This window comes from Piliocolobus tephrosceles, chromosome 8 (assembly GCF_002776525.5).
Source record: "Piliocolobus tephrosceles isolate RC106 chromosome 8, ASM277652v3, whole genome shotgun sequence".
Taxonomy (NCBI): Eukaryota; Metazoa; Chordata; class Mammalia; order Primates; family Cercopithecidae; genus Piliocolobus; species Piliocolobus tephrosceles.
The window spans coordinates 40,645,213-40,657,253 of NC_045441.1; positions in this window are offsets into that span (position 1 = coordinate 40,645,213).

The following is a 12,041-nucleotide window of genomic DNA, read 5'->3' on the forward strand; positions in this document are numbered from 1 at the left end:
CATGGGCAAGAAACAGCCAGGCTGGCCAAAAAAGAGATACTCTTTCCATTGTGTGTTCACCTCACATGCTGGCACACCCTACAGTTTCCTGACAATTGTGTGTGGGACAGGAATGACTTACTTAGGGTTGTGGTCATCCCACAAAACAATCAAGGGACATGTTGTCCACGCCTTCAGAGTTTCCCTGCTATCACCCAGGCAGGCACAGCATGGGGAACTATGGCACATGCACGTCCACAATATTTACCCATCCTCCGTTACTGCCAGCCACGTTCCTCACCTTATGCTGCTGGTCCTGCCAGGCCCTGCTACTCCTCAGTGCACTCTCTCTGGCATGCAAGCACAGGACTTGTCACAAAACCATCGTCAAAATTTTGTTTTGTTTTGTTTTGAGACGGAGTTTTGCCCTGTCACCCAGGATGGAGTGCAATGCTGCAATCTCGCCTCACTGCAACCTTAGCCTCCCAGGTTTAAGTGATTCTCCTGCCTCTACCTCAGCCTTCCGAGTAGCTGGGATCACAGACATGCACCTCCACGCCCAGTTAATTTTTGTATTTTCAGTAGAGACAGGGTTTCATCATGTTGGCCAGGCTGGTCTCGAACTCTTGACCTCGTGATCCACCCGCCTTGGCCTCCCAAAGTGCTGGGATTACAGGCATGAGCCACGGTGCTCAGCCCCAAAATGTTTTTATAATTTAGCATGGAAATGAATTTAACATGGAAATGAAGCCTACTGCTTCAGGATTAATCTTATTTAACATGTCTTCTTCTCTGTTTTGTTTTTGTTTTTGTTTTTGTTTGACCATGACTAGCTCTGTTGCCCAGACTACAGTGCAATGGTGCAATCTCAGCTCACTGCAACCACTGACCCCTGGATTCAAGACATTCTTCTACCTCAGCCTCCCAAGTAGCTGGGATTACAGGCATGGACCTCCACGCCCAGCTAATTTTTGTATTTTTAGTAGAGACGGTATTTCACCATGTTGGCCAGGTTGGTCTCACACTCCTGACCTCAGGTGATCCACCTGTCTTGGCCTCCCAAAGTTTTGGGATTACAGGTGTGAGCTACCATGCCCGGCCTAAGTTTGTTTTTAAAAAATTAAACTCACAACACTGTGGGGCAGGTCATAAGAAAACTGATGCCCACAGAGCTGAAGATGGGATCCTGCCACAGTCCTCCGTCTTCAGGGCATCACATCACCCTTGCTAATAACATGATGCTGAGGACTTACCCACTGCAAGTTCTCACTTAAAGTAAGTTACTTTATTATTTTTTATCTTAAACTGTGGTAAAATCCATATACAGTTTATTGTCTTAACCATATTAAGTGCACAATTCAGTGGTATTATGTCCATAATACTGTGCAACCATTACCGCCCCCCATCTTCCTAACTCCTTTCATCTTGTAAAACTGAAACTCTGTGCTCCTGAAGCAGCAGCTCCTCATGGCCCCCTCCCCAGCCACTGGCAACCAGCACTCCACTTTCTATTTCTATGAGGGTGACTACTCCAGGTACCGTATATAAGTGGAATCATATGGTATTTGTCCTTTGGTGACTGGTTTGTTTCACTTCTCCTGATGTCCTCAAGGTTCATCCATGCTGTATTGTGTGTCAGAACTTCCTTTCTTTTAAAGGCTGAACAATAATTCTGTCCTATGTTTCTACCATATTTTGTGTATCTGTTCATCTAGCATGTCTTCTAACATATAATTTCCTTCTCAGAAATCTTCAATTTTTTTTTAACAGAATACAATCCAAGATCTTGGGATAATTTTCAGACTCTCAATTGCTTATCGAGCTTATCTCCTAATGTCACTTGCCATATCTTCTGTTCTAGCCAAATTTATTTCTGCAATATTTAAATATACTGTTATATCCATGTTTTTGGTCAAACCAAAGTCCCCTTCTATAAGGCTCTCCTGTGTTTCCTTACCTGGTTTAAATTGTATTAGTCATTGAAGATTTTACTCTGCTCAAAGTCCACCCCTTCCACCAAAATACCCCTATCCACCCAAATCTAAGGTGAGATATCCTTCCTTTAAGGTCTTATGCCAAGTCATTTTGTTTGTCAATGTGTGTGGCTATCAGTGTTTTGGAGACATCAGTGCTATAGCGACTTTGTATTATTACGGGAATCTCTCTTTGTAATCACAGTCTGTGATCATCTTCGCAGTTCAATTCCATGCCTTGTGTGGCCTCTTCTCTTGCCTGGATTTCCCTTTTCTCATTTCTCAATTGGGCCAGATCTGTATGCACAATTTCTTCCCTAAAATATTTGGTCCTGTTGCCTCTTTTCCTCCAGTAAAACCAATCAGCTCTTCCTTTGTGTTTCCAAAACACTGAGAACAAATCTCTCCCTTGACACGCGGGCACTGTGTTGGCCACGCTGCGTGTCTGCCCCAGCTCTTAGACTGTGAACATTTTAAGGGCAGGCATTACACCTGGCCCCTTCTTCATCCAGAGAATCCTGCTATGTCTGGCACATATTTGCAGTTCTTGTTTCCTCCACACAATGGACAAGAAAAAATATGTTCCTTGATTCCAGATAGGAGGAAACACATTTTGAAGGTAAAATATTATCAGTGTCATTGCGGTGACTTTCATGATGAATATTAGGAGATGCTTATGTGCCAAGAAGTGTGATAAATACTAAAAAGGTTACACTGATGAGTCATACATGGTCTTTTATTTTTAAAGAGCTTAGGATGTAATGAATAAAGAATTTATAATATTAGAAGTCAGAATGGATGATATGCCTGTAATTACATACAGCAGGGCATCATGACAAAGAGAATGGACAGCAGGAATGCATTCATTTATTTATGTTGTGGAGAGTAGTGCAAGAGAGCCTTTGCTAATAGTTGACTTCCAATATTTCAGATGATTAGAATTCTGAGAAAGATGGAGAAGGCAGAAAACACAGGACGAGCAAAGACGTGGAGACTGGAAACTGCAGTGAATGTCGGGTAGGAAAACAATAGCGTGTATGCGTCGGGACAGTGTGTGAGGGCTCTGGGACTCGGCTGGCAAGTCTAGGCTTCCACCTACTGATGGAACATTGCAACCAAGTTTTAAAGAGGAGGGTGACGGGACAGAGAAATGACACTGCTCTGTAGGTTAATTTTCACCTGTCGGTTCTCATCAATTTTTCATCTGTCTATGCCAGAGAATTGGGGGCCAACTTGAGCACCTCAGAAGGTGCATAGAGGCAGCAATCATGTAACAGAAAAGTGCAGTGCTCCTGAGAGCTGCTTTGTATTCTACCAGTAATTCCGTGGCATTCAAAATGGAAGAGACAACAATACTTCTTCTCCTGACTCTCTTGGGATCTCTCCAGGTGTCCACATTGAATGCCTGCTGCCAGAGAGAGGAACAGAGCAGTAGGTAACTGACAAAGAAGGAGAACGGCAGCAGCAGCCCTGATGCAGGAGGCTCGGGTGGGAAAGGGCTGCCAGTGTCTGTAAACTACGTGGAGTGGGGCTGGTGCTGCTCTTTAGTGGAAACTCTCTGCCTTTAGTTGTCTACATTCCTAGGGCTTACCTGTTCAGCTCTGTCTGACCTGTTTTCTCCTATTTAGGCAGTTGATCTGGTCCTTCAGTTCCAGGCTTTCAAATCCAGCTTTCCTCCTCATAATCAATGACTGTATTTCATATGTCTTAATCACTTTTCTACCCTGGGAAATGGTGACTAATGAAACAACTAATAAGCTCCTTTAGTGTCAGTTGATAGGAATTACTGAGAATATATTGGAGCAAAGAAGCAGGTATATAAATTAACTCCTGCTAACTCCACCTTCTGTCAGAAAAGAGCATTAGACATCATAGAAACCTTTATTTATAAGATAGTCTTGATTCTCATACTAGGGGTAATTACTCCGAATGTCTTCTAGTTTTTAACTTGTAATGTTCTCCTGCTTATTCATTTTGATGCACTCCAACTATTTCTTCCATAACATATTAAGATAAAAATAGACCAACAAGAAGGAGAGCTCAAACTGATTCAATTTCATAATTGTATCTTCAACTTCTAGCTGAACAATCAAGAGTGTATTACTCAAAGTCCTATGTAGTCCACACAGCAAAGGCTGAATAAGTCATTGAGCATCAATCAGCAATTGTTTAAACCAGAATTTCTTTCCATTTGCAACACTTGTTTTTCCCAGTATATAATAATCACAATAACAACAGTAAAGCTTCTTACAGGTGAAGAAGGAAGGAAGGGAGGAAGGAAGGAAGGAAGAAAGAAAGGAAGGAAGGAAGGAAGGAAGGAGATGAAGGAAGGAAGGAAATGAAGGAAGGAAATAAAAGATAAGAACAGAAGGGGGAAATGAAGAAAGGGAAAGGAAAGGAAACAGCCACTCTGCTCCTCTGAATAGGAAAATATTTTATGTTAGCTACAGGACCACCGAGAGTTAGGAATAAAAATTTAATTCAGAACATCTTTTGTGGGTGCTCTGACAGATATTTGAGATACAATGAACATTTTTCTGAGATGTTGATGAACCTTCTTTCATAGAAAATTTATTATTAACCTAAAGTGTCTCTGAATAGCGGAAACTGGGATAGAGTGCTGAATGGAAATCCTTTCATTAAAGACAAAATGGACCCATGACAAGAATAAAACAAAAGGGTGCACAGTCATAGAATTTCAGAATGACATGAATCACGACAAACCCTTAATTTACGTGTGTTTCCTATGCATTGGATTTCTCATACCTATAGATGTGAGGATTGATCTTGTTTGTATCTGTGTCTCTGAGAGAGAAGGTGATTTGGGTGTTTCTGATGTCACAAGTCCAATGTAGCCATCTCTGTTTTGTATCATTGTTCACAGTCCCATTGTTACACTCATTTCTTGCCTATAGTTGTCTTGCAGTTTAGTTCGAAAGCTGTGATCTTTTGGCTCTGACCTTCTCTCCATACTCTGCATGGCGGCGGGCCGTGCTGCCTCCTCCAGGCTGATGAGATTAAGTAGCCACAGTGCTGTGCAGGGTGGGGTCAGCTCAGAGCTCAAGAGAGTCAACAAGATATCTGTTTTCTTACCAGAGTCTCAGCTACCACCTCACCCTCATAGGTGTCAGCAGGACTATTCTAACGTCCTGGTGGCTGGTGTCTGCAACTGTTTCATCCTAACGAAGTCTGCAGTGCCAAAAGCAACCATCTCTGCTGCATGACCTACTTCACCTTCCCTTGTCTATTTTTAAATCACAGTTCCTCCAAAAGCAGCAAAGAGTAAATGATTTTGAATGACTTTCGTAAGGTTTAATTTTTGTAGGGACAGTCAAGGCTTTAACTCTCATTTCATATGTTAATTTGATGGATGCTACAGGATCTTAAATTGCATGTTTATTGAACTTGCAATAATCAACAAGAGTAATGTTTACTCTATAACATTTTAAAACCTTTGTATTTGAAATAATTTTAGATTTACAGCAGAGTTGCAAAGATAATAGAGGTCTTGTTTACTCTTCATTTCCAGTCCCATAATGCCAATAATTTGTATAACCATGGTAGATTTATCAAAATTAAAGAATTAACACCGGTAGAATACCTTTAACAAAACTACAGAGAGTATTCATAAGTCTTTGTACTAAGATGCCTTTTCTGTTCCAGGATTCAGTCCAGGACACCAATTTGCATTTCACTGTCGTGTATTCTCAGTCCACTCTATGCATTTGCTTGCCCTTGACAGTCTTGTAGAGTATGGATCAGATGTTTTGTAGCATGTCATTCAATTTGGTTTTATCTGATATTCTTCCAAAAAATATATAACCCCAGTCTAACCGTGAGCAAATATCAGATAAAACCAAATTGCTCTTCTCATTGAATCATATAATGGGATACATCATATCAACATGAGTTATTCCTTGTAAGGTTAGCCTTGGTCATTTGATGATGTTTTCCAGGTTTCTCCAATGCAAAGTTACCATTTTCATCCTTTTCTGTGTCTTCTGTTTTCGAAGTGAGTCGCTAAGTCCAGTCCACACTCAGTGGGAGTGGAATGAAGTTCTACCTCCCACAAGGAAGAACATTGAAGAACTTGGGGTACATATCTTCTTCTTCTTTTTTTTTTTTGAAACGGTGTCTTGCTCTGTTGCCCAGGCTGGAGTGCAGCGGTGTGATCTTGACTCACTACAACCTCTGTCTCCCAAATTCAAGCGAATCTCCTGCCTCACCCTCCTGAGTAGCTGGGACTATAGGTGTGTGCCATCAAGCCTGGCTAATTTTTTGTATTTTTAGTACATACAGGGTTTCGCCGTGTTAACCAGGATGGTCTTGATCTCCTGATGTGATCCACTCGCTTTGGCCAACCAGAGTGCAGGGATTAAAGGTGTGAGCAACCATGCCTGACCTTAGAACTTGGAGACATATCTTAAAGCCACTAAATATTTGGGGGAAGGTATTCTGAGGCTTTGCTATTTTCCTGTTTCTCCTTAAGGCTTTACCTACAAATTTTAGTATTCATCTGTGGATCTGCTGCAATTATTATGGTGCCATTCTAATAGTAATTTTCTTTTTCACTCCTTCCTTTTACATTTAATATTTGGAATTCTTCTGTACAGAGGATTTGTCATTTTTCCTCTCTTTATGCATTTAATCATGTACTTATACCCATATAGACTTGTGGCATTTATTTATTATTTTTGCTATAATTCAATACTTTTATTATTTTTCCATTTTATTTTATTATTTTGTTTAAGATGTATTATAACCAGGCCTATATATTCCCCCTAAAATCTATGAAACAACCATCTGTGGCAGCAGTTTGGGAGGGATATTTTAGAAGAGAAGATGGGGAGAAGAAGAATCTTGGCAAGGCAGAAATCCACATCTACAATCCAGGGGTCTTGCTAGAATTCCAGTTTGTCACAAACTGCCTAACATCTTCTTATGGATGGTTCCTTAAATGCAGCATATTCACAGTAAATTCATCACGATCACCGTCCTCTTAGATACCTGGATCAGAAACCAGGGAACCAAGGAGACCTCCTTTCTCTCTCTCTCACAACCAACACTTTTCCATTTCTCCACTGTCTCTATTAATCACTTGTTGGTTGGATTATCAACACATTTCTAATTATAAAAGACTGGAGCTTAGAGATGAGGATGGTAAAATAAAACTGCAACAGTATTACTGTTAATATTATATAAAATCTTATTAATCAAGACAATATAAAATGCCCCTAAAATAAAGAAAAGCAGTTAAAAATGAAAACTCAAAGTATCTCTTGGAAAGACAAATACCTAAATGAACATAACACAGGAAAACAGGGCAAGGTGGTGATCCTTTTCCTCAAACAAGTATAAGACAATTCTAAGACAGAAGCTGAACTTCTAAGACCTCACCACTCCTGGCCACCAAGCAACAAACTGGGAGTCTACTATAGCGTGACAATTAATGCTTGTTAGATGGTTGGAAATATGAATGCATGAGTGATTACATCAATTCAATTTCTCAAGTCCTGAGTGCCTAGGTGTCACAAGAAAGAAGAGACAAGAGGCAAAATGCAACCCAGGGGCGGCTGTGCTCCTCCATCTCTAGAAATTGAGTGGTGGGGATCTGTTTCACTGTGTGTCTTCTGTAGTCCCTTCCCATCCAATCTGGTGTGACTCAGTTTAGAGAAGGAGGGGCAGCTCATCTACGACTCAGCCTTGGAGCCTCTTTGGGAAAGTCTGTGCGGGGAGTCTGTTCTAGGAATTTTCCAATGCACCAGAACTGTCTCTGGCTCCTACCAAACATGGTAGAATTTAATTAGGTTTTAGGCAATCTGATTACTTGATTAAATTATTCATAGGAAGATGATAATTTCAAAAGATGAGCTTGTCAAAAGATGTGGCTTAATTGGAAGAGTATATTTGGAGACATTTTTGAACCGCATGGTTATTTATATAAACTCTGAATACAGAAAACCTCATCCTGTGTTTTTCAGGCTCCCCCTTTGGTATACCATGCAGAGGTATTGGCAAGGAGGTCCTAAAATTGTAATAGAATCTCATTTTCTTATTCTTGCTAAAGACAATTATAAAAAAAAAATTTATTTCCCAGTGGTTGTTATGATATGGCAAAAGCAAAATGAAAGATTTGATAGACACAACCATGAAGATAGGCTGAGTAGGTAATAATCATGATTTAACGAAGGTCAAGTTTTACGAGAAGGTCATAGAAAAGGACAGCAACGTATTTAACTGGAACAAATGACTGAGGTGGCCAGTGGGTCTGGTGCTACTGCCAGGAAAGAGAGAACTCAGGAGAGATGAGATGGCTGCTGAATGGACTTCTCTAGGTCACAGCACCCACCTCTGGGGCACCAAGAGCAGACAGTTATAAATGAAAATATCTTTGTATTTGTTTTTTGCACAAACATGCATATACACACACATAAAAATCACACCAGCACACACACAGAAATTGGTGTCAACTCTCTAGGCCAGAAAGCATTCCCTGCACACACATAAAAATAAAATACAGCCATTTTAATTTCACTGGGTTTTCAAGATCATTTTTTATTGCTTGAACATATTAATACTTGTAATGTACAGGACCCCAGGGAATTGGGCTGTATTTCCCCAAGGGGAGTCACATTCACTTTTTCACTATGATAAGTATCCCTACAAATATTTCAGGAGAAAATCGCACCTGAAAATTTATGGTCAGAGCCCAGGCTTTTTCTTTCAAAGCCTTGGAAACTTAACAAAAAAAATTCTTTCTTTAAATGAGAAAGAGAAAAGTAAATTATTCTTCCATGTAAACCAGTGGGAAGTTGCCAGATCCTTTATTATCTTGAAAAAAATCATGAAATCAACAATTAGAAACTTAATTTAGAACATTTCCAGCATACAGAAGTTAAGCAGAGAGAATATTTTTTTTATACATGGCTAATAATAAACACTGAAATATCATTGAAAATTGAGATGTTCTGGCCAGGTGTGGTGGCTTACGCCTGTTATCCCAGCACTTTGGGAGACTGAGGCAGGTGGATCACCTGAAATCAGGAGTTCAAGACCAGCCTGGCCAACATGGAGTAACCCCATCTCTATTACAAATACAAAAGTCAGCTGGGTGTGGTGGTGTGCACCTGTAGTCCCAGCTACTCAGGAGGCTAAGTCAGGAGAATTGCTTGAACCCGGGAGGTGTAGAGGTTGCAGCGAACTGATATTGTACCACTGCACTTCAGCCTGATGGGAGCAAGAAAAGAAAAGAAAGGAAAAGAAGAAGGAAGGAAGGAAGGAAGGAAGGAAGGAAGGAAGGAAGGAAGGAAGGAAGGAAGGAAGGAAGGAAGGAAGGGAAGGAAGGAAGAGGTAAAGAAAAGAAAAGAAAAGAAGAGAAAAGAAAAGAAAAGGAAAGAAAAGAAGAGAAAAGGAAGAAAGAAGAAAATTGAGATGTTCTGACATGATTCCTGACTTAGAGAATGAAAACATGCAGGTGTGCACAAATGAATGACTGCACAGATGAGAGATGCACTGGGGAGACAGGTAGCCTTGGGAGCTATGGGAGCTAAAGCAAAAAAATTTATCATAGAGAAAGAAGACATCCACGGAGAGTTCTAGAAAGAAAAACACCAAGTATGGTTTCCCCCCTAAGGGGGACTCAGGATGACATAATTAAATTTGGAAAACGACACATTCTAGAAGACAAAATTAGAATTTAAAAAGTTTTAAAAGTGAGAGGTAATGGTGTTAGAGTCAGTAAACTTATGTGTTGCAAATAGATTGGGTAAAATAATTTGATGCCATCGTTGGAATTAAACATTTAAACTCTCTATTTTTTTTTAAAGAACACAAGGATTATCTTAGCCAGCTGGCCCCCTTTGAAAAACTGGCCCAATAGGACAAATATCTGAGAAAATTAAAATATGTGAAAATTCAGCCTCAAAAGTGAACACAGTCTATTTCTAAAATTCTAGTTATATTGAAGAATTAATTAAAATAATATAAATATTTCCATATTTAGAAGGAAAGCATGCTGAATAAGTATATACTCATTATACATGTAGATTATATATATAATGAATTCAGCTTATACTGATGTATTTTATCCTTTATTGAGTTATTAAAATGTTTAATAACGTACCTTCATAAATACTGAAGTCAAAATATAAGTCATTTTACTGCTTCAAAATTTATGTGATGTAAGTAATTCAACATTAGACATGCTTTAATCCAAGTGAAAAAGAAAACTGTAGGTGGCTGGAGCTCAGGAGCACTCACTAAGTGTTAGCTACTGGGCTAAATGGGAAGAAATAGGAGGGTAATATCCAGTCCATGCGGAGTTTCCTAATTCCCAGACAATAGAGACCCAAGAGTGCTATAAAAGCATGCAGGAGAGGGGAGCTCTTGGAGGTAGACCAGAAACCCCTGTGGAACATTTCGTGTGGAGTGTAGCATATAAAATTTGTGTTAAGGGAGGAGTAAACTTTCTTCATGGTAGGGGAGGCAGCTAATAGGTTTAATATAGTTTGTCATTTGGGAAGATTTTATTTTAATAAATCCCAAACTTGAGAAATTTTCTTTCCAAGCCCTGTGAACATTTTAGGAATAGTTCATACAATATCCTTTAAGGCAAAACATCATAAAACACCAATTAACTGAAAGGAAAGCTCAAAGTTAAACAATAGTGAAAGCACCATTAATTCACTACCTTAACCTGAGAAAGAAGGGTGGGAAGTGCTGGAAGAAAGACAATTTCTAAGGGATCCTGTTCACAAGAAGTCATCACAAGCTATTAAAGCATCAGTCAATGTCAAAATGTCTTTACTGCACTGACCCAGGGGTCATTTTATTATCTGATTCCAAGAGTTGTAACCGTAGATGGTACTATTTGCCAGAGGCACAAGAGAGCAAATTGCATTGTAGGAAATCAAGAGTCAAGATCTTACATTGAAATAAACACCAGTGTACCTGTTAATAAATATCTTCCATAGTCAAATGAAAAATTAACATTATTCCTGTAAAGTATTAAGTTCAGTCAGACATAGATCCTAAATGAGGCTTAAAAATTGGATACAATATCAGTGCAAGTCTGGCATAATTGCTATTATGATGAGTGCAATTCCTGGGTCATTTATCATTGCCAGGCAGGATGCTCTTAGCTCACATAGAACCACAAATGTATTTCCTGGGTAAAAAGAGGCCTTATGGTTGATTATTTTGTCATAACCAGAGTTTATTTTTTCTGCTGGGGAGGGAGAAAGGACTTGTTTGAAGATGGAAAAAGGTGTTGACTAGCACCAGAATATCAGTAATTTAGACTACAAGAGTGCTAAAGTCCACAAAATGGGTTTCAACAGATAAACAGACAGAAGTCACTGGCCGCCCTTGGGGATGAATGAGAAATCCTATTCATTCTGCCCTGTGACCTAGAAACTGGGCTTCTGTTACCAGAAACATAGCACCTAGCACTAATGAAGACATGCCTCCAAGATAAAGAAGAGTGCTTTATCCCTTTAAGCAACAATCTCAATCCCTGGTTACCCAGACAGCGGAGGTCCATACTGCCATGGCTGCAGCCAGTCCTGGGTGATTCGCTCTGACTAAGGTCCAACCATTCACTGAACTGATATTTTTATTTTCCCATAATCCAATAGAACAACTATAGCCCATAACTAAATTGACACATGCACAATTATCTGGTAATCACTTTGAGTAGTAGTCTTGCACTAGCACACTTGCATATCCAAACTAAAAAAAAATCATTTGAGAAAAATGAACCATTTGCCAAAGCCAGAGCCAGGGGAATCCACCTGTGCACCCAGTTCCAGACAGAGCTTTGCCTCTGATTTCCCTGGACGCCATGCGCACTATGATGAATGATAATGCTGTGCCCCAATTACTGGATAAGATGGTCTTTGAGCCTCATGAACAACTGCCATGCCCAGTCCCTTCTATCTCCTGACATGTAAATCCCCTGGCTACGTATATCCGATCCTTTTCCTTCTAGGTTTCATATGTATCTGCTCTTGCTTGTCAAGTTGGTACTGACAGGGGTTGGATTATATAATGTCAAAATAAATGTGGATAAATATTTCTACATCAAGCAGA